The following is a 24,307-nucleotide window of genomic DNA, read 5'->3' as shown; positions in this document are numbered from 1 at the left end:
CTGTGCGTTTAGACATTTTTCTAAATGAGCTTGGACATGAAGTTATTTTGTGTGTTCATGTCAAGGGAGAGTGACTTGTTAAATTTAAACATTTGCATATACAACACCTATAGTACTGTTAAGGAATTATCCCTCCATTTTTAAAGTCCACCAATGTCTAAAAATAGAAGTGGTCTGGTTCTCTTTTGCCCCGAAAGACTTTGTTAGAACTATTCTCAAGGGCCCGGAGAGCTCCTGAGAAATGTCTCCTCATTTCTGAGAGATCTCAGCTCATAAGAATGTAAATAAAGTAGAAAAGGGAGTTTGTCTAGAAAGTACAACTTGCCTAAGCTCTAAAAATGGGAAATGACCCCAAAGCACATTATAAAGATTGCACCTCTGGAAATGATTTGTGCAAGAACCCACATAAATTTACATGAAAGTATTTATTCTCCTCAATAAAAATCTAAAAACACGTTTTCTAAAAACAGAAGCAGAAATTCATTCAAGAATTCTACTAAAGAGAAGACAAAGTTACCAATACAGCAAGAGGGTCACCAAGCAGTTAATGTGTGCGGGAAGATCAGGGACGGCTCAAGAAAGCCACAGGTAGAAAGTCAGAACTAAAATCCACATCAGATACAGGAAGAACAGAAACCCCGCTAGAACAAAATCATGCTCTTGGCACAAAAGACAAATCTGAGAAATGTTCTTTCACAATGTAGAAAGGAAATCATTAACAGAAGTGTTGTTTAGAGCTCTGGAATCAAAGATGGGGTCTCTAATAAGAACTCCAAGTGAAGAGGCCAGAACAGAATGCAGGTAAGTACAGAGAGCACTCCCATCTACTTACAATAACAGCAACACACATCTCTGATTGAGGCAGAATGTGAACATGAAAGTGTGCTGTTTTCAGAAAACTTACAGAAAAGAGAGCTATGACCAGGTACACATGACCATATCTTTTAACTTATACCAAGGAGGTAGACTATAATTCAGGGACTTTACTGAGGAAAAGAAGTTACCTAATAACACAAGACAAAGCTGGCTGGCTTTAGAATCCTACCACAGCACTTAGCACTATGCATCAGGAGGGGACTTCAGAATAGGAGGGGACATGCTGTTAAGCTGAGAATTAACACAGGGAAGTCGTTACTCAGGTATGAAGGTGATTTTCAGGCAATCAAGGGCTTAGAAACTTCATATTCCTAGAAAAAGCTGAAAAACACTTCACTCACTGAGTGATGATGTAAAATCAGGAACTTGAGACCAGGAGGATCGCACTGTGAAATATTAGAGGCAAACTGAAGTCAGTCAGGCACAGCACTGCCACTCCTTGGTTTTATAAATTGAGACACAAGACTAGATGCATAGATCAAAGATGACCTTATCTTTTACACCACAATAAACCCTTTCTCTCTTCAATTACTTCATATCATGTGTCACAGTTTTTTTGACGGTGTCAAATTGACACAAAGTAGAGTCAACTGGGAAGAGGGAACCTCAGTTAAAGAATTTCCTCCATCAGACTGGCCTGTAGGCTCATCTATGAGGCATTTTCTTAATTGGTAATTAATGTCGGATGGCCTGGCCCACTGTGAGTGGTGCCTGAACTGCATAAGAAGGCAGCTGAGCAGGCCAGACCAATGGTCTCTACTCCTCCACGGTCCCATGGTCTCTGCTTCAGTTCTGGCCTTCAAGTTCCTGTTCTGAGTTTCTGCTCGGCTTCCCTCGGTGATGGAGTATGGCCTGTAAGCCCAATAAATCCTCTCCTTCCCAAGTCGCTTTGGGTGTTTATCGCAGCAACAGAAAAGCAGACTAGGACTTCAGATATTTGATCACAGCAACAAGAAAAGAATTAATGCTTGCAAAGATTTAATATGTTCATTACAAACAATCAGCATCAATGAGTCACACATGTGAGTTGGAGGAAAGGACACAATCAGAAAATGTGAAGTGGATGATAAAGTAGATAAACTCATATGCTACTTGAACCAATAATATTAGCAAACTCTCTCACAAAGATGAAGCAGTTCTTCGTTCAGTTACTTTAGTTACTTGAACTTCTCCAATAACAATGACTTGATGACAGTCACATGGATTTAGAAGAAGCCCATCAGGTTGGAATTCTTCAAAACTGGCAGGAAGTGATCCTGTGCATCCCATGCTTGGGAGCAAGGTGCTGTGTGTATGTTCATCTGGTTTATGACATCTTTGTTGGTCAAGAGGCATTGAATTGTGTGTGGCTGGCTCCCTCCAAGCTGAGAAATGCTCTGGTTTCTAAGTCTGAATTTTCACTTTATTTTTAAGGAGAAAACTTTGAAACGAGTTCCCTTTGTTCCATTGCCGTAATTTTGGTGTTCTCTTCATCTGTTATTAAGACTTTCTGTGCCTGTTCTCAGAGCACAGGGCGACTGAAGCATTAATTAGCCTTACATCGCCTCAGACATGCGGCTTTCAGCGAAGAGCTGACATTTAGGGACTGTCAGTCACTTGGACTTGTACTGAATAAAAAATTCATATTAAACATTCCAGCAAGGAGTTTATGTACACTGAAGGGGGGGGGGGATCTGCTGAAGACTCTGGGATATAGAAGAGAATCAATTTAACTTATCTTATATTTTCAACAACACGAGATAAATAACATCCAGAATTAGAGAAGCATATAATCCTGATAATTACAAGGTTGGTTCATAATCGTGCCCTACATTCCAAATTGTTCTCCAAATCAGCTGATGACATCACACGATGTCAGTGCTTGGCCTGAGGATTCAGTAGCTTAGGCCAGGTTGTTAATAAAAAGCTGCTCCTTAGTAGAAAACATAGCAAGGCCTGAGCCATCTACTGGAAGCCACAGCTTGAGATCAGCCACAGATCTCTTCTGTTCTGACTTTCCTTTCTCTCACACCAGACTTAAAACACTTAGGTCAATGAGCACCCTAGAAAGAAAGGTGATGTCATCGAGGCATGGTCTTTTCCCCATAGTCATCGCCCTGGCTCAAAGTCACAAGGGTAAAACTCAAATGATGCATAAATGAAATCGCTATCTATTAAAGAGCTGCTGTCTATCCAGGAGGGAGGATGTCTGTCCTGCTTGTGCCAGTAAGAGGAACAGGATACTCCATACACATTTGACGCTCAATAAATATTTAATCTAATAAATAAGTGTGTGATTTTTAAAAAATCATGTATATATGTATATATTTAAATGTGCTTGGAAATCTAAAGGCCAAGTGCATGAGATTTTGAACTCAGTGGACCATGGACCATCCCTGACGGCTCATCCTTAAATTCTGAGAATGATGCTGAGCTCCCTCACCCTGTTTTGTTTTCATTTCTTTATTGCTAGTATTCCTGTTGTCATCCTGTAATTTCTGCTTGGGTCTAATCATTCATGGGAACAAGGGTCTCACAGTCTTCTAACAGCCATGTCAGAACAAGAGCTCACAAGGTCCTTAAGGAATCACTGCCCATTTCAATGTTCAGCCCAATTCTTTTGTGATGCTAATGATTTCATTTCCTCTGCCTATGGAAGAGAGCTTTGGCAAGTATCCTGTTCAGCACCAGGCAGGCTGACCTATCGCATGCCATCCAGGGCTTTGTTCCCATAATGGGAAGACCAACCACGTGGCTGGCATTGAACTGCTGTGTGGAGGATGGACAGCTGCTTACTACTCATTTCTACTTACAGCCTCCTTCACTGTAGCAGGCTGTGTATAATCTAATGTAAAAGAGAATGCATGAACTTACCTTCTTTCTAACTGTATCCTAAGAAGCCAGTCATGGTCTTTTGTCTTTCCCATAATTAATCAATACAAGAAGACCTTGCAGGCAACCCCAGGATGCTCAATAAATCCAAAGATCCAATAGAAAATGGGAAGCCCTCGATGAACAGTGACAGCACATGGCCAGCCAGGAATGGAGGGAGGCAGGGAAGAAGGTCTCTGGAGGCTGTGACCAGCTAGCAGGTGGGACAAGCTCTGCTGGAGGACCATGGCGGCCATGCCAGAAAGCAACCTGCTCACCCCACTCCTGGCAAAGAGGCAGAAAGTTCAGTACCCTGTCTTCTGTTTTAACTTTATTTAAGTATAGTTTCATTAGAGCACTTTTTTCATACATGGATGTGATGTATTTTGATTATATTCACTATTCCTGCCATTTCATTCTCTTGTTCCTCTCACGCTCATCCCCTTCTTTCCCCAGGTTGTTCTTTCCTCCCTTCCTTCCTTCCTTCCTCCTTCCTTCCTTCCTCCCTTCCTCCTTCCTTCCTCCCTCCCTCCTTCCTTCCTTCCTTCCTCCTTCCTTCCTTCTCTCCTCCTTCCTTCTTCCTCCTTCCTTCCTTCCTCCTTCCTTCCTTCCTTCCTTCTTCCTTCCTTTTCTCCCTATCTATCTATCCATCCTCCTTCCTTCCTTTCTTTCTTCCTTCCTTCCTTCCTTCCTTCCTTCCTTCCTCTTTCCTCCTTCCTCTTACTACATGTCCACAGTTGAGGCCCTTCCTCACTTCCCTTTCCAATTTTCATTTAATTTAATTCCAACTTTATTATTTTAATTTTCAAGCCTTAGATTCATCCTAGACAAACAGCTTACATACCAGCCCCAATTCTGTGTGCTCTATATTCATATTTTTTAATGATTTTAATATGAGTTTGAAAACTTATATGATCTGAATGTGTGTATCCCCACAAAATTCAACTGTTAAAGTCTCACATGATATTAGGAAATAGGCCTTGTAAAGCTCATGAGAGCATGATCCTGGAGACCTTATGAATAGTATCAGTGCCCTTTTAAAAAGAACTCACCTTCCTTTGACTGTTCCATCATGTAGGGAAACAGAAAGCTGTCATTCAATCTATCATCTATCTATCGATCATCTATCTATCTATCATCTGTCTATCTATCCATCTATCATCTATCTACCATCTGTCTATCTATCTATCATCTATCTATCTATTATCTATCTATCTTTTGTGGCCCCAAAGAGTTATTAGGACTGTTTACCCCAGCATAGGCCAAGAGTAATTTACAGGAGCATGTAGTGCTGAAGGACCAGCCCCAAATACCACAGCTGTATCACCCCCTCCAAGGCTCAGGGAACACTGCAGAAGAAGGGGTGGAAAGAATCTAGGAGTCTCAGGAAGGGGTGGACTGCTGTAGAACACTGCCTCCCAGGCATGCATACCCATTGTACTCTTGAACTCACACCAGATGGGATTATCTGCATAAATTTGGACCCTTCAGCATTCCATCATCCAGAGTGGAGGAATTCATGAAGCTCCACCCTTCCCTCAGGATCTATACATAACTAATAGTTAGTTACTGGGAGGGGCAGAGACATTTTCTTCACTGTAGCCACTAGTAAATTACATATGCTCCAGTAAATATTCCCCCACACTTGCCCCAGTAAGTAACCCTAATGAAATTAATTGGGTGATCTTAGCCTTTGCTGGAGTTTTATGCTAGTTGGATACTAAGGGACTCCAGATGGCAGAGTGGTGGGGAAGAGATAGTATCAAGTACCATCCTGGGCCAGAGGAGGTCTGAGTTTGATACCAACCTAAACAGCCCACTTGGGTCTTCTCTAGCTTTTTTTTTCCCTCCAGGTCTTTCTTTTCTCCTCTCACTTTCAATCTTCTAGAAAGTTTTCAGGCTCCCAGAGCTCACCTCCTGTGATGAACCAAGACCATGAAACTCTGCATCTGTTTCCGTCTGTGCTCTGGAGTTCCCTCCAGCCAAGTCACAGTAGGATCTCACTGCTGAATCTCACAGTCACTCCCGAGTCCTCATGCTGAAGACTCACTCTCACACGAGCCACACTTCTCTTTTCTCTCCCCCGACTTTCTCCACACTCGTAGCAGAAACCACACGAACAAGGAAACAGAACAACGGAGCCCAAAACCAACTTTCATCTACGTTTTGTTTTCCAAAGAGTCAAGTTTGTCTCAGGGCCCGGAGGAGAGGGTTCCGTTGTGCTGGCTAGTTTCCAAGAGTCCCTCCTTTGCTTTGCTTTCCACTTTACCCAGCTGTGACACATGGTGTCAACAGTCTGACATGCATGCTATTCCGTGCCTTTCCCTATGACTCATACAACCATAAGCAAAAGTATGGTGTTCAGACTTCAGTTTAAACAAGAACCACATACAAACATGTACCATATGTGTTTCTTTGTGACTTTTCTCCATTATGAAAATAATACGCAAACTCCTCCTGGCAGATAAAAGTTGTCATAATAAACTTGTGCATGATGTTTTATCTCAAGCACCAGAGGAAGAATTGATTTCTCTGGTCTAAGTGACTAAGTGTCCTTTCGTCAGCAAGGTCCAAGTGAAATTCTTCACATTTATGAGCAGATGTGCTGGATAACTTTAGCTGTCAACCTGACACACCTAGAAAGAGGGAACCTCAGTTGGGAATTCCTTCTACTAGACTGGCCTTGCGGATGCATATCTGGAGCATTTTCTTCATTGTTGAGTGATGTGGGAGTGCCCAGCCCACTGTGGATAGTGCCATGCCTGGGCAGGTGGCCCAATCCTGTGTTTGAATAAGAAAGTAGGCTGGGGCCAGAGAACTGGCTCAGTGGTTAAGAGTACTAGCTGTTCTTACAGATGACCTGGGTTTGAATCCCAGCACCCACATGGCAGCTAACAACCATTTGTAACTCCAGTTCCAGGGGATTCTTCTGTCCTCCTTAGGCACTGTACGACACAGGCACACATACATGCAGGCTGTAAGTCAAATTTACTGCTGGGAGGTGCAGTTTAAGGAAGAAAATATTTACTGGGCTTACTAACAGAATTATATGAGGGCAGTGAGTGGTTACTTACAAATGAGCACCCTTGGGCTGTTTGTGCTTTTCCTACATTTCAGCAGCTTCCAGACCTGTGGCCGCCAGCCCAAGATCACAAAGGCCCCTCTTCCTCTCTGGCTTCCCCTGTCTCTCCTTAGTCCCTCCCCCTCATGCAGTTAAAGCTGACTGATTGGGTGAGAGGGGTGACTGTCTCCTTCTGTCCCTCCCTTCCTACAAGGAGTCTTGTAGCTCAATTTGAAGCGAACAGGTGAGAAGCTGGAGAAGAAGGCATCCATCCATTTGCTTGCCAGTGCAGCTTGCTATTTGGAAGACAAGCTTATCCAACACAGGCATAACACTTATACATATAAAATAAAATTTAAAAATTAAATAGCAAAACCAATACAAAGAAAGCAGGCTCAGCACAGGCCAGAGGAGCAAGCCAGTAAACAGCATTTCTCCATGGTCTGTGCTCCAGGTTCCTGTCCCGAGTTCCTGCCTAGGCTTCCCTTGATGATGCACTGAACTGCAAGCCAAAGAAACCCTTTCCTCCCCAAGTTAGTATTGGTCAATGTTTTTATCACCGCGATTGAAAGTGACTAAGTAAGACAGCATGCATGTGCATCTATGTGTATGTGCATATGAATGCAGGTGTCCACTGCCAGCGGATCCCAAGGAACTGAGTTGGTAGACATGGGTACTGGAAACTAAACTCAGGTCTACTGTGAAATTATCAAGTGCTCTTAACCCCTGAGCTATCTCTCCAGCCCCAGGCAATGTCCTTTTAGTCAAAGGCAAAGAACCTCTACTGGAGCCACAGCTAATTCTGGAAACGTTTGTTCCTCTGAGGCTTTCCCTTGGCTCTGTCTGGAATCCCTTTCCTCTGTCTTCCTCTTCTTCTTGTTTACCCGTTACCCCTCTCTGTGACGACAACGCTTCACAGCTAACAACCCTGACATCTTAGCAGCTTGCAATTCCGAACATTCCTCTGAAAAGGCTGATTTTATATCACCGTTTGTGCATCTCTGATAGGCAATTTCCCCCGGAGTCATGTTTTTATGTTAGTTTGTTTCATGCAAATTCCGTTTTCATGTTTTAATTTGCCTCGAGCCTTTCTCCAAGACCCTCTATGTGAAAAATAAATAAATAAAAATAAACCACAAAATTTTCTTGGAAACCATTGCAGGATGCTGAAATGAATACCAAATTAGAATTAGGTTCATCAGTCTTTAAACAATCATGAGGGACTCCGGACTCTGCAAGCCGCCAACTGCTCTTGCTCCTACAGAGAATAAGAACATTTTTCATCTTCATTATCAATTTTGAAACTTCAAATGGTAAAATCACTGTTTTCTTCCTTTTATCAAAAACCGGTGCATATCATTTTATCCCCAGAACTTCTACAAAAAGGAATAACTATATTAGTGCCCAGAGGCAATAAATGCAAGATAGGCCCTCAGTTTCTATACTCCCACTGAAAGGGGGTTAAATCTAAAACTGGATAATTATGGTTCTCAGCATAGAAATTGAAGAGGGGGTATAGAATTAGCTCTTTGCTGTGAAATGAATTTGATATAATACACGCTTCATAGAAAATTAGTATTGACCAAGTTTTCAGAGAGAAAGTAGGTTTGGTAGGACTTTAAGTGGGGGATTCCCCACCTTAGATGAAACCTAAGAACAATGTAAATAAATGACAGAAACTTAAAGGAAAATGAAAGTCGTGGCTCCAAGGAAAAGCACATAAAAGCTCTAAGTCATTGGGGTGCCAGAAAGGAGATGAAGGTTTAAATTACAAAGCAGGACTGAGCTGGAGAAAGACAGTCAGGGAGGTGAGTGAAGGTTGGACCTGGAAATGCCCTCAGATGCCAGAGGCGTGTCAGAGAGCAGTGAAGGTCCAAGTCATTTCCATTTTTTGAATATTGCAGTGTTTCAAGCATCAGAGAAGAACCCAAAAGAAGCGTGAAAACCGCAATACTCTCTGACGTTCACTTTAAGCAAGTCAGTGCTTTTGACACTAAGTTTGCAATGGAAGTGTGATATACATTAGATTCCAGACAGAAAAACAAACAAAACACCAATTTCTGTGGCAGAAGAGGCTTTGATTCAGTCAAGTTTGAGGTTGAATGCTGATTCTTATCAATCCTGTCGGGATTTCTCTGTAACTGAATATATAAACTAATTCTTACCTAAGATTAGAAATCTGACTTGGGACCTTTAACAACTGTACAGTGCGGTCTCTTCTTCTCAGGCCCCCCACCCTTCCCCAGGACTGATCTTATTAATTCCAGTCAGTGACTAGACTTTATTAGTGTGGTGAGTGTGCCTGACCTTAAGGGTGACACTCAGCATTCTGAATTTATAAAGCTCTCAAAAAAAAAAAAAAAAAAAAAAAAAGAGAGATTTAACATTGCTGGTGCTTCTCTGATAGGTAAATTACTTTGAGACATGTATTATTTATGTTTTTGTTTCTTGGATTCTTTCATTCCCTTGCATGCAAATCCTTTTTTATGTTTGTGTTTTCATGGAATTGTAATTTTCATAACCACAGCATGACTCAAAGAGAAACTTAGGGAAGTACGTTTTAATCTGATGGATTCCAATGGATATTCTGAATAAATTGTGCTCAGGGATATTAATATCCCAACATGGCAGGATCCACGAATCAGCTTCTCCAGGAGGCTGACAATCATCCCTGTTGTTTTCTGTTTGAAGTCACTCTTCAGAATCATTTCCAGGACAGATCTAACAAACGCCATGCACCATGAGGGACATGCCAGTGTTAGTAAAATGGAGGATACACTGTCTGTAGAACTTCCCTTTGTAAATAAATATATTCATATTAGTAAACCATCTTTGTTGAAGATAATTTAAACAATTGGATAGAGAAGAGAAAATTTTACAGTAAAATAGAAGAAAATTATCCACCATTACAGAATCTAATACTTGAAAAACACCACAAAACATAATAGTGTTACCTATTTTTTAAATGTTTGTGTGCGTGCGTGTGTGTGTGTGTGTGTGTGTGTGTGTGTGTGTAATCCCCCCCATAGTCCTCCTACCAGATTTCATGCATTCTGTCATATATGTTAAGGCCCACTGAGTCAAGATTGTGAACCTAGATGCCCTCAGTGTGAGTTCATTCACCGGAGTCTGTTCAGCCTATCTGAGGTCACTCCCTTAAAGAAAACCAACTCTCCCTCACCCAGCAGTGATCAGCTGCCAATAGTTCCTCTGCTAAGACTGGGGCCTCCTGCCTGTTTTCCCAGTTCCCAGTGTTTTTGTCTGATGGAGTTTGCATTGGTTTTGTGCATACTGTCAACATTGGTGTTAAGTTCATAGGAGCAAGTTCCTAGAAGCCTGGAGGACTCTGTTTCCTTACAGTCAAGCACCACACCTGGCTCTTACAATCTTTCTGCACCCTCTTCTAAAAGGGTCCCAGAATGCTGGGTGGATGAGGTTTAAAATAGGAGTCCTATCCAGGGACATGCACTCTGCAGTTTCTTTGGCCAGTTGTGACCTTCCGTGTGCATCGAGGCTGCTGTGTGAGGAGCTTCTCTGGTGAGAGGTGAGAGATGCATTACTATTCTCTCTATCCCGTTTCACTATATTCTGTGAGCCTTAGGAGCAGAGGTTCCACTCTAGGTGTGTCACTTGGGGCTGGGCATCTCTCAGACACTTATTCTCTCTGTGTGACCAGTTGGAGAACTCTGTAATCGTCTCCATCTGCTGTAAAAAAGAAGCTTCTTCGATGAGTGGTGATGGGTATACTTGTCTGTAAATATAAGGATCCATATTTAGCATACAGTAAGTGGCGCTTTTATATTGGGGATAGTCAACAGTTATCTAATTGGACTTAAAGCCCTCTCAATGGGAGGGAAATCATGGGTAGTACTGTAAACAGCCAAATACACATGACTGAAGATGCGATAGATCCTAGAGAAAAGCCTACATCTGTCACATCGCTAGACAAAAGTAATCTCTTACAACACATCTTTTAGGATAAATTCTGAAGTTAAATTTAAATTCCTAGAAAAACTATGTGTAATTCAATTCTGATGGTCCAAGAACACGTTTCTAGTCATCACAACTGAAACTTTATCCCTACATGCCTAACTCACCTGCCCCATTTGGGGGTACTTAACTTTGTGATGAACTATTTTCATTTGGGTTTTGTCTACCAGAATTTACTCCCCACAGGTACATGGTCCTTAAAACTGTGAGTGAAAACCTTAAACTCTAATTATTTGAACAAAAATGAACTAGTAAATGAAATGGCTGGGGTGGGGCTTACTCAGGTAGGGCTAGATCTAGATGCTCAGTTCAGAACAATATTAATTTTGTCTCTGTAAGTTAGGTATGCTTTTTTCCAAGCGGAATCCATACTTGCATTTCCATGTAGGAGAGAAGGGTCACTGCTTATTCCTGGCTTGCATTCTGTCATCTTACCAACCAATCAGATACTGCTTCTTTGCTAATCATTCCAGAAAGTGTGACATCCTTCTTCTTTGCCCAGTCACAGCCTCCTCCTCTGTGAATGACTCACTGTGGGAGCAGAATGAGGTGCTCAGAATGACTCTACCAGAATCACACAGGGTGGTCATGGAACAAAGGGAAGAAGACAAGTGCCTTCCAAGAAAAACAGTCTTCTTACCCAAGGAGAAAGAGGAGTGAGTCTTAGGTAGGAAAAATAACTTAGCTTGCCTATTGCCTAACAGAACTATGCTGGCTTTTCATCCCTGCCCCACACTGTACCTCTCATTCCTTCCTTGTAAAACCAGCTAGTTATAATACACATATCAAACCAAAATACATGCCACATAAGGCCAGCGAGTTGACTCAGTGGGTAAGGGTGCTTGTCACCAAGTCTAATGACTGGAGTTAGATCCCCAGCACTCAAATAGTGGAAAGAAAGAAATCTCCCATGAGCCTCCCTACTAGTGTCATGGTGCACACCTGCATACCCTCCCAATCAACCTCCAGAAAGAAAATAAATGAATAAGATGTAATAAAAAGTTACAGAATACATGTTGGATAAGTATCACAGGAAGAAAATGTCTCAGGATACTGAGGAATGGGTTGATTCTGAAATCAAACAGATTTTCTGTCTTCAAATTTGGGGTTACAGCACACCAACAGAGAGATTTGAGGGCCAGCACAGTTCAGGCTCCCCTTTCCTCTCTGGTAAACTAGGGATAATAATATAGGGAGTTTTAGAAAAAAGGATGAGGAAATGTATGTAAATTGCATAATCTTTGATTTGAAAAAGTTAAACATATGCTCCACTAAAATATTATCTTATTACTATTAGGATTATTATTTAAATTTAACTTATTTGAAGTTGAATATTTTATTATTTAAATATCTATTTTTCACATGATTAATAACTCAACTTAGTATGTGTTGATTCAGGCTTCAGCATATTAAATAAATTGTAATATAATATCTGTGTATGTTTATGAAATAAAATGAAAGTCATTATTTAAGGAAATTCTATACTTGAGACCCATTTTCTTATAGAACTATGTGCCATTACAGTGTTAGGAATGGGTTGGTAATTTTCTCACAGGGTGTAAGTATACAGGGCAGGAAAGAAAGAATGATCCTTTATTCCCTTAGACAAACAATATTTTATTCTGAATAAATATTAAATCTTTCCTTCTGCCTTCTGTATGTCTTCATAGCCTGTCTGGCAGTGTTAGGCCTATTGTGTTCTGCAATTACAAAACCCTCAGCCAGATAAAAGGAACCAGTGTGTGTATCTCAGCAAGCCTCTTGTTGACAACATTTTGGGTGTTATTTGAGGACACAGACCAGGCCAACAAACACAGATAATGCTTCAATGGTTGAGCTGACACTGAATTTCTTTGTGTACAGTGTTTCTTTGGTACACTAGCAAAAGATAAGATTCCAGCGTACAATGGAACTTAATAGGATGCTGAAAAAGTAAGTTTGTAACAGTGGGTATCCTTAAAAACAGTTGAGACTTAGATCTGGACAACACCAAATCCTAACCCCAGTGCAGCTCTTGAAATCCCAATGGTCAGATGAGGAGGGGTTTATGTATTTGTTACATTCTTATTGCTTTGACAAAATATTTCACAAAAGACACTTGAAGGAATGATTTGCTTTTGCTCACAGTTTGAGGGTGCAGTCCACCATGGTAGGGAAGTTGAGGCAGCTGGTCACATTGCATCTAATAGGGGAGTCTAGGCAGCTGGTCACATTGTATCTAATAGGGGAGTTCTGGCAGCTGGTCACATTGTATCTAATAGGGGAGTCCTGGCAACTGGTCATATTGCATCTAATAGGGGAGTCTAGGCAGTTGGTCACATTGTATCCTATGTGAGGAAGCAGAGCCATGAATGTTGGTACTCAGCTCACTTTCTCCTCTTTGACTCATTCCATGATCCCAGCCCATGAAATGGTACCACCACATTTGTGTGAGTCTTCCCACTTCAGTTAACCCACTCTAGAAAGTCCCTCTCAGACATGGCTAGAGGTTTGTTTCCATGGGGATTCTAAATCCCATCAAGTTAAGAATGAGGATTAATGATAGCAGGGTATAAAGAAGCTCCAAGGTATTTGGGGAAAGACTAACATCCATGGTTCACAGAAGCAGCAGCACCTTCCTAAACGAGATATTCAAACAAGAAGTAACATGCATGTCACTGTCTAAACACATGGACTCCCATCACACACAAAGGTTCACAAGGAAAGGCTCACTGGATATACAAATCACCAAGTCTTAACTGTTACTCTTTCTCAAACATTCTCTCTCTGTTTCTTTCAAAACTAAAACACTTCCATTAAGAAGCCTACAATGGGGCCAGGCATGGTGATACACGCCTTTAATCCCAGCACTTGGGAGGCAGAGGCAGTTGGATCTTTGTGAGTTCAAGGACATAGTGAGTTACAGGACAGCTGGGGCTACAAGGAGACCCTGTCTCAAAAAGACCAAAAAGAAAAAGATAAAGAAAAGAAATCTCCAGCAAGAAGCCTAGAGCATTGGTGGGCAAACACACACCCCCAAATTGATGACATATCCCTCAAAATTTATGCATCGTTAAAGAGGCAATTAAAATCTTGGTTTCGGTATAATAAAATATGTACATTTGCTTTAATGTAATATAGATTGCAAGAATATCCATTTGGGTTTATTTTCATTGAACTGAAATCTTTTGTGATTGTGTGTGCTGTGTACATGTTCATGCATGTATATGTGCATGTGTGTGCATGTGAGTGTGGAGGCCACATCAGGTGTCTTTTCCAAACACTCTCCATATTAGTTTTGGGGGACAGGGTTTCTTACTGAACCTGGAGTTCATCGATTCAGCTAGATGGGCTGGCCAGTGAACCCTCAGGGGATCTGCCCTCATCACCTTCCTAGCACTGGGGGTTACAGGTGCATATTGCCACGTCCAGCTTTTTTATGTGGATGCTGGCGCTCTGGAAACAGGCTCTGGTGCTTGCTCAGCAAGCACTTACTGACTGAGACATCTCTCCAGCCCAGGACCAACTCTATCTTTAAGTAAAACTTAGTGCCGGATGCCTGTGACTACAAGTTGATATTTATTTTACACACCATTCTACAACCCTCAAGAGAACTGGTATCATGATTCACGTTCTCAGTGCCGCATCCCCGGGGCCTCATTGGTACCTGGCACTGGATAAACACTTGATAAATGTTTGTCGAATGAATGAAAGAATTAAGCAATTAATATGCCATGTTTATCCTTTGGCTTCCCGTTTTCCTGGCACTTAACCCCTAGAGGATATGCACTTGGTTTGAAAAGCACTGCTCAATAGGATGCAAATTGAAAAATTGAGCTCAGAGACAAATTAACAGAACCATTTCTCTTTCCTTCTGTGATTTTATTAGCTGAATTATGGGCCTGGCTTATGTCATGGATCAGTTGACTGAGTCTTACAGGTCTGTGGACTCGGTACTCAACAATTATCCACTTAATATGATTGATGGATGCATGGAAAATGAACATTGCCTGGTCACAGGAAGGCTGGTGTGTCTGAGACACGGAAACCACATCTGACCTCAGAATCTGTGTTCTTTCGAAGGAATTATGCTCTAGAGGGAAACTCCTTCCTCTCCACTACCCTACATGCCTTCTATGTCACATTTCCCTCCCCGCTCTGGGGGTCACTCATTGTTTCTGCAGATCTACATTTCTGGTCATAGTGCATGGATGTTATCAGTCTGAATTATCACTAATGCCTCAAATGTTGGAAAGATAAAGCTAATTCCACCTTAAGAGTTGATGAAGTGGGAAGTGTGGATGACCTGTGCTGGGCATGGTCACAAAGTCATGAGGGAGGTAGGAGAGTCACTGACTTAAAATATCTGTGGGCTAAGGAGACAGCTCAGTACTTAAATTGCCTGCTTTTTAAGCAGCGGGACTGGATTTGGAGCTCCAGAAGCCATGGAAATTTTACGTGGGCATGCCACTTGTCTGTAATTCCAGCCATGGAAGGTGAAGGCCAGGGATCCCTAGAGCAATCTGACCAGGCAAGGTAGCTGTACTCATTAGCTCTGGGTCCAAGAATCCCTGCCTCAATAGAATAAGGTGGAATAAAACCTGAGGAAGAGTCCCAACATCAACCTCAGGCCTCCAAGGGTAATTATACATTCATGTGCACCCACATACATTTGAACACACATACACAGTAACACAGGAACAAAAAGAAAAAGTAAAAGAAGATAGCTTTCCCTCAGAACTACCCATTTAAGTGAAAAAAATCACCTTTAGGAATTGCAATTCCAAAAAGAAAATTCAAATACTGGGGTTTGGTTTTTGTGTAACTGAGCACCATTAAGGGACTGAGTTTGAAAACTTCAACCTATTTACTTCTCACAGCCTCCTGGGGAGGAACCACATTCTCTCTTAAGGTGAAGATAAGAGACAGGGCAGCTACAGGGCATGGTGACACAGGCCTTTAATCCCAGCACTTGGGAGGCAGGGGCAAGCATATCTCTTTGAGATGGAGGTCAACATGGTCTTCAGGGAGTTCCAGGGCTGCTGGGGCTACAGGGAGACCCTGTCTCAAAAAACGAACAACTAAACCAGGGGAAATGGGCCATAGGCCCCACCCTCACCTGAGGAACTATTGGCAGCTGATCACTGCTGGGTGAGGGAGAACAGATCTTCTTTAAGGAAGAGACACTGGATAGAGTGACTAGACTCCAGTAGATGAACTTGCACTGAAGGACGTCTGGGTACAAAAGCTTGGCTTGGTAGGCTTTATTATAAATGGCAGAATGCATGAAATTGGGTGGTAGGGACCATGGGGAGGTGGGGATGGGAGAGGAGATCTAAATATGATTAAGATTTATTGTATGAAATGCACGAAATCTTGATAAAAATATACATTTAAACAAATAAGCAAACAAAATCCAAGCAACCAAGCAAACAGCAGCAAAACCCAGAAGAGACAGGACAGCTTGGAACACTGAATCCTTCTTCCTCAGCCTCACAGTGAGGCTGGGAGAGGTAAACCCTCGGCATGATGAGAGGCTCAACCAGATCTGCCTGGCCGAGTTCCTAGCCACTACTCTTGGTTGTTTTTTAATATTTCTGAACAACACAACTAATGCTCTAGTTGTCCAAGACTCGACTGGTTTTGAAACACTGTCCTTCGAAGATTTCAGCTAGACACCCCCATCCTAAAGACTCCTGTCAACAGACTGATGTCAACTTGACAAAATTTCACTGTGGGTTGAGAATGTAATCATTTTAAATTTCCTTTCACAACTCAAAACTGTCCCATGGCAGGCCACATATAGTTGCTCAATTGCCATGAGTCCCGTTTTAAACCAAGTCTTTGGAGTGAGAAGTAGAGACTAATGTTCTAATTCATTTGTACAGCAGCAGAAATGGGGTTTTAAAGTCACCATTTGTAGAGAGATAAGGGGGTTATTGTGAAGTCATGAAGAACAGATGTGGTACAGTTCCAACTGTATCACATGTCCACAGCTGTCCTATCCTGAACTGTATCCCAGCAGAACCTTAATAAACAGGACATGGATGGGGGATGGCTCAGCATGTAAAAGTGCTTACTGCATAAACATTAAGACCCGAGGTTAGATCCCCAGAACCTACATAAAGCTGGGCATTGGAAAGAGTGTCTGTGCTGTCAGCATCCCTAAGCAGAGATGGGGAGTAGAGAAAGAACACTCACTCCCAAAGCTCATGGGCCAGCTAGCTGGCCTGACACTTGCAGCATTGAACTAGAGACCCTGTCTCAAACCAGATGGAAAGCAAAGATGGAAACTCTGACCTCTACAGGTGAGTCACAGCACATGCATAACTACACTCACAGGAATGTGCACCTGTGCATTCACATGTCACATACACAAAATAATGGAAGAAAAGAAACAAACAAAAAAGCCAGCAATATATGGGATAATAGCGAGTTTTTGAACTTCACACGATGTATTTTGATTATATTTAGACCTCCCTCCCCCCTCTCCAGCCCAACCTTACTATTCCCCCAGATTTCATGCCCTTGTCTTGTTTTAAGGCCTATCAAGTCTAACCTGTCTTTACTGTGTGATCTGAGGTATGGTCCATCCCCCGGAGTCTGGTCATCATACCAGGTGACACACCAGTAAGGAAAACCAACTCTCCCTCTCCCAGCATCCATTAAATACCAATAGATTCTCATCTAGGCCTGGGGCTTCCTGCCCACCTCCCCCATCCACGTTGGACCCTTGTCTGGCTTGGGTTTGCATAGGTCTTGTGCACACTGTCATAAGCACTGTGGGTTTATCTGTGCAACTACACAGTGGAGTCCAGACAACACAGTTTCCTTATATACATCTACCACCTGTCTCTTAGGCTTTCTGTTCCCTCTCCAGACGTGATCCCTGAGCCTTGGGAGGAGTGTGTACAATATAAGTGTCCCACAATATAAGTGTCCCACTTAGGACTGAGCACTCTGCGGTCTCTTATTCTCTGCACATTTACCAGCTGTATGTCTCTGTGTCAATCATCATCAGCTGTAAGAAGATGTGGAGAGAGTTAAGAGATGCACTAATCTATGGATATAACAATCAGTCATTGAGTCAGCTTAATAGTATGTCTATTTAGCAGAATTATAGTAATAGGTTCTCTCCTGTGGCCTGTAATCTGTCTCGCTGTAGTTTCTTGGCCCTGATAGCAGCGTCACGTATGGCCTCCATCCTGTGAAGGGTCCCTTAAAATCAGGTGGTTGGTTACTCCCATGATATTTGTGTCACCATTGCACCAGTGGACATATGTTGCCAAGCCAGTTGTTGTTGTAGCCCACAGGGTTCACAGCTGGGTAAGGTTATGGGCACCTTTCTCTGCCAGTAACATGCATAGAACCTTCTAGTACTACGGAAGCTAGTCAGCAGAGATGCAGCTTCAAGGTCAGCACTAGCTTGATTTCTCCTGGTTTGTTCTGTGTCTTCAACAACAGGGTCTTGCTGCCAAGTCCCGGTAGATGGCCAAGTGCAATAGCCAGCATTGTTTAAACATCTATGGACCTCTATGTCAACAACTCCAAAAGAGGGAGCCCATTTCTGTCTTTGGCACTCTCATTTGTTAGCTTGTGGTGTGGTGTCGACTGGGGCCACTGAACCCCTGCTATAGGTTAACTAATTTAAATTCTTTATATATTGAGAGAAGCCTCCAGAGTAGGTTTCCACGAGTCTTCCAAAGACCTTTGATGTTAGTTATCCCTCCGCCTCCTCCCTCTTCTGTTTTCCCCTCCCATATCTCACCCCATTAAGCCCACCTTACCCTTTAGCCCCCTTTCATGTTTATACTACTGTATTCTATCTCCATGCCTGTGAACCACTCCCAGGGCCCCTTATTATTTTCCTGATCTCTAAGGATTTCCCAACTGAAACACACTGATCTAAAAATCTAAAGCTAGTGTCCTTCTGTACAGCAAAGGACACCACCATTCAGCTGAAGTGGCAGCTTCCAGAGTAGGAAAAATCTTTACTAGCCATACATCTGACAGAGGGTTAGTATCTAGAATATACAAAGAACTCAAAAAAAATTAGCAAACATCAAAAAACAATCCAATTAGAAATTAAACAGAGTTCTCAAGTGATAAAAGACAAATGATCAAGAAATATTTTTTTTAATGCCCAGCATTTTTAGCCATCAGGAACATGTAAATTAAAGCTGCCGTGAGATTTCATCTTAGCCATCTCAGAAAGGCTAAGATCCCAAAAGCAAACATGTTGTAAGAACACAGGGAAGGGCAGCGTTTATTCACTGCCAATGGGAGTGCAAACTGGTGTAGCCATTATGGAAAACAGGGTAGAAATTCCTAAAAATAGATCTCTCTCATGATCCAGCCATACCACTCTTGGGCATATACGGGAAGGACTCCATATCCTACTTCAGAGATAACTGTTTATTCTAGTTCAGTGCTACCCTATTCACAATAGTTAGGGAATGGAAACAGCATAGATATTCATCGACTGATGAGTGGATAATGAAAGTATGGTATATTTACACAATGGAATATTATTAAGTTGCTAAGAAAAACAGAATTATGAAATTGACAGATAAATAGATAGAATGGGAGCAATCTTCCTAAGATAATCCAAACCTAGAAAGACAAACATTGCATGTTCTCACTGACAAATAGTAAGTTTTGATAAGACTTATCAGGATGGGATAGAAAGATAAAGTTCTACCAAAAGGGTGTGCCTTAGACAACAGTCAGAGAGGAAACAAAATCCCAAAGCTGAAGGAGGGATTAATTATAATTATAACTTGGAAATTTTTAACATTTATATATATTTGTATTATATAACATTTATTTAACATATATTAATATATTATATTTTGTTGTGGGGAATATATTTGCTGCAGTGTACATGTGCAAGCCAGAACAGAATCACTTGGTTCCCTCCTTCTTCTGTGTCAGTTCTAGGGATTGGACTCAGGTCATCAGACTTGATGGTATGTGCCTTTATTTACTGAGCCATCTCACTGGGCCCTGAAATTTGCTAAAAAGAAGTCCAGCTGTCAGGTTTGGTGACAGGAGAGGACGCTACTATATTAAATAGTGTTTTGTCAATAAATATATCTTCCACTTCGAGCAATTTATCTCAAGAAGTTAGTGTTCTGTTCAGGCAAGGGAGTCGAGAAGACATCATCATCCTCATTATCATCATCATTGAGAGTTACGTATAATAATTATGCTATTCAGATGTGACGGTTCACTCTGGAATCCCAGCATTGGAGGCTAAAATAGAAGATTTGCTACCAGCTCTAGGCCAGCCTGGACAATACAGTGAGTTCATAGCTACCCTGGGCTACAGCGAGAGATCCTGTCTCAAAAAAAACAAAAACAAAAACAGTGTGAGTGTGTGTGTGTGTGTGTGTGTGTGTGTGTGTGTGTGTGTGTGTTTTATGCAGATGTGATCTGAAAAGCCAAGTGACTGCAAGCTGGGTAAGCATCCAGCACGGTTTCCTCTGCATCTTAAGGATAGCTACAGTCCTGGAATGCTTGAGACCTGGGGAGAGCTGCCAGGCTGAGGACATGACACATCTGGTATCCAGACAGCCATGAATCCTTGAATTTGGGTGGAGGAAGAAAGAAGAGAAGATGATGAGAGAGAGAGAGAGAGAGAGAGAGAGAGAGAGAGAGAGAGAGAGAGAAAACCTCGAGGTGAGAATCAGGATGGAGCTGGATCGTCAGCGAACTTGGAGGTGTTTCTGCAGAGTTCTGGAAACACAGAAGCTGGCAAAGAGCCCAGGCCTGCTGAGTGAGAACCATTCACAGCCAGAAGTAAGTTTAATTTAAAGGAAATATCTTTCAAGTGATATGTACTTCAGCGGCTCTGCCTTTGAACGTGGCCATGCTATGACTTTTACTCCAAGGCTTTTTGTTTTCTAGAGCTCACACCCTTCCCCAACACAACTGGCACCTGACCCCTTTTCCTGTGTGCTATAACTTCTAGTCTCTGCTACTTTCCCTCTCTTGTATGTTGCTACCTTTTCCTGCATTTCCCAAACACAGACTGAAACGTTTCCCCCTCTCTCCAACCCTACAAAGGCCTGATTTTATTCCCCAACAGCTTCTCTGCTTCCGAGAAGGTTCCATTTCAAAGGTGAACCTCAGACTGTCCTTGAACTACAACCACTGCTTCCCTCAGCTCCAGGTCAGCATTTAAGGCAGGTTGACTGGTCCCCGCTCCCTCCAGCTCGCACCTGGGGAGGAAAAAGCGGGGGAGGTTTGTTGCGGGCTGCAGGTCACTGTTCACATGAAATCCCTAGGTACCTTTCTCTTTCCGTGTGTAGGATCAATTTCCACACTTTTCTTCGATTTCCTGTTTCCTTTGGCTCTTGCGGAGTCAAACTGCAGAGAGAAACAAAGCCATTAAATGGAGATAATAATGGAGGAGGAGACGATGGGTCTTCAGTTTATTACCTCATACTTGATGTACCCCACCCCATTCTACACTAATACCTGCCCTGAAATTGTACCTAGTGAAGGCAAGGAGTTAGTGATTTATTACTCTCTGACCAAAGAGCACTTTTCCTTCTGATTTGTATTTCAGAAGTCCTATTTGAATGTCCATGGACACCCTGTGGATGGATTGAAAAAGGGGATGGATCGCTACGAAAGCTTGGACAATTCTGTATGATCAAAGGAATTCACAGGCAAATCGGATTCCGCAGGAAAAGCCCAGGAGAAAGGAGAAACAAGCATCTTCCCTCAACCTGGTGGCACACACGGACTTGAGGATGTGGGACAAGGACGGAGAGACTAAGAAATATATGCTTAGAAGGGGAATATCTGGAAAAGGGATTTTCAGGTGGAAAGGAGATTTTAGGCAGCAAATTAAGAATTTCTGAGTACTAATTGGAGTTGAAAACAGGTGCCTAGGCCCCCTGCCTGTTTCTCCATTGAACAACCTAAAGGTGTGCCACCATGGGGGGAAAGAGTGGGAGAAGTTAGATAAAAGCAAGCTGCCTGTGATCAGTGCATGCTGTTTGTATGTACTGAAATATCACCCCAAGCCCCACTAATAAGTACAATTAATCTGAGTAATAAAAAGTGAATTAAAAAAAAAGATCTGAAGAAAATAATAAAATACTTTGAAAGCTGGAAGTTTAATAAGAGCACACCAGACATTCAGAAGTTCTGAGGTTTCCCCAGGAAAATTATAGAAAGATCTAGAATGGAAGGAGGCTCAGCAGGCAAATGTCAGTGCATTCCACCACACACTCTAGGAAGCATCTTGGTGATGACAGGAAAGAGACCATGTCAAAACTGTGTTATGCCACCTAGCTTGCAGGAGGAAGCCTGCAGCTCCAAAGGGCCCTATTCTGTGAACTCTGCTTGAAATTAGGAATAAATAAAGTCAAAGAAAGCAGCCATAACAGGGTGGGTTGTATGTACCCGCTACATCCATCACCAGCAGGCAGAGTACAGAGACGGCCCTGGGATCTTGAACTGACTGATTCTCTGCCTCTCTGTATTCCTACAACCTTCTGTCCTATGACAAAGGGGCTTCCCACCCTTAACCTGCTCCCTTCCTTCTTGGTCAAAGAAACCCACTTCCTCCCCTGGGAGATTATGGGAACATGACGTTTTATAGCTGACAGAATAAGGCAATGGGGTTAACATGCCATGTTGGTGTGAGACCTGAAGTCCCCTCCTGTGATCCCTTTTCTCTGGTACCTCCTCCATCCCTTCTTAAGGCAGAATACACCCAGAACAACCTGGTGACTCATCAACAACTTCAACCCAGGAGCTCCTTTAGTTGTTACTAAACAAATGCATTTTGTAGTATGCTGCTGAAATCTCATGGTTGTTTGTTACACAGCGATAGCTGACTTATACAAAAATAATTGTTCTTAAAATATAAGAAGTCAAACCAAAACCTACAGTGGCCTACACTTGTTATGAGATCATGAAGAATAGAGGATGGAGCTCTGAGGTGAGGACACCAGCAAGTGGATTTACCTAAGCCAGACAGACCAGGAAAGATAGATAAGGGCACTCAGGATGGTTTTCCTCCTTCCCTGCCTTGGATGCAGGCAGAGCTTGCTCAGTAATGAATATAAACATCCAAGACATTTATATGATATTTTCTGAGATTATTTAATTGACATAAATCAATAAATATGTTCTATACATAAAAATATGCTTTATGCAATAAATATGCATAATGCATGTACTGTGCATTAAGAAGACTAACTTTCTTGGAGAAAATGACCAGCAACAAGGAGAGATGGGCCTGGTCTCCAAGAGCAGGTCATGTCTGTCAGCTCTGGAAGCAAACACCAGGCGGATGTGGGGTTTTGTATTTTGCAGTTATTTTAGGCAGAAGACAGTGGAGCCACCTGTATCCCCTATTTGAGTTGTCAATAAAAAGAAAAAAGAATTGCTTTTCTGAAGGTGAAAATTCTGTTAAGCAAAACTTGGGTCCTAGTATCTCTGCTGCTTTGCCTCCAGAAAGAATTGACTTACATTTGTACTACAGCCAACTAAGATCATGAACGCATACAAAAATTAAAGGCCGACACTGAGACCTTTTACACATAGAGAACTATTTGAATCATTCATTTACCATAAAAAAGTTTCATTTCATTTCTAATATATCAAAAATAATACATAGGAAAACACAGAAGAAGTTTAGAATGTAAAATCCACATAAATAAGACTACGTATTGCCAACAATGACCATAGAAACAACTCTGCCCACCGGCTATTTTCACAAATGAAGTTTTATTGTAACAGCCGTGTCTGAGGACCTCACTGTGTCCATCACTGCTTTAACTATGTCATCACAAGGTGAGTAGATATGGTAGACATCAGAGCCCGCAAAGCAAAAACATATCTGGACTCCAACAACGACAAAGAATGTTACTGCTCTACACTAATGAATTAGGAACAAATGCAGTCTTAAAAAAAAAAATTAGCAAAGAAAATAATAATGGGGGCTGGAGAGATGGCTCAGTGGTTAAGAGCACTGGCTGCTCTTGCAGAGGACCCGGGTTTGATTCCCAGCACCCACAGGGTGACTAAGAATTGTCCTTAACTCCAGTTCCAGGGGATCCAACACCGTCTTCTGACCTCTGTGGGGGCCATCTCTCCAGTTGCAGAGTCTATCTTTTTAATGAATTCGAATTTCACGTTTTGAATTTATTTGAGTTATTTCACTCAACTATGTGTTTCCACAGTCTTTGTTCAGACTTTACTCACATCCTCTTTGAGCTCCTTGAACATATTTATCATTGCTGTTTGAAATAATTTTCTTATGTATCTTTTTCTCTCAACTTCTGCGTTGAGAGTCCAGGATTGATCCTCATGGTCCTGGATCAGTCAGGTAGGCTAGGGGCTGCTAGGTGAAAAGGTTGCTGATAGGTTCAGCTTGGGGAAGTCTGGGGTACACAGAGCTAAGATGGTAGGGTATCAGGGTGTCTCAGGATGGAGAGCTCAGTATTATAAGTCAGGAGTACAGAAAGATCCCAGAGACTCAAGCTGACCTAGAGTTGAGATGGTGGAGAAACACACCCTGCCAAGTCT

The sequence above is a fragment of the Nannospalax galili genome, unplaced genomic scaffold (assembly GCF_000622305.1).
Source record: "Nannospalax galili isolate Female #2095 unplaced genomic scaffold, S.galili_v1.0 scaffold596, whole genome shotgun sequence".
Lineage (NCBI taxonomy): Eukaryota > Metazoa > Chordata > Mammalia > Rodentia > Spalacidae > Nannospalax > Nannospalax galili.
This window is presented reverse-complemented; position numbering follows the sequence as displayed.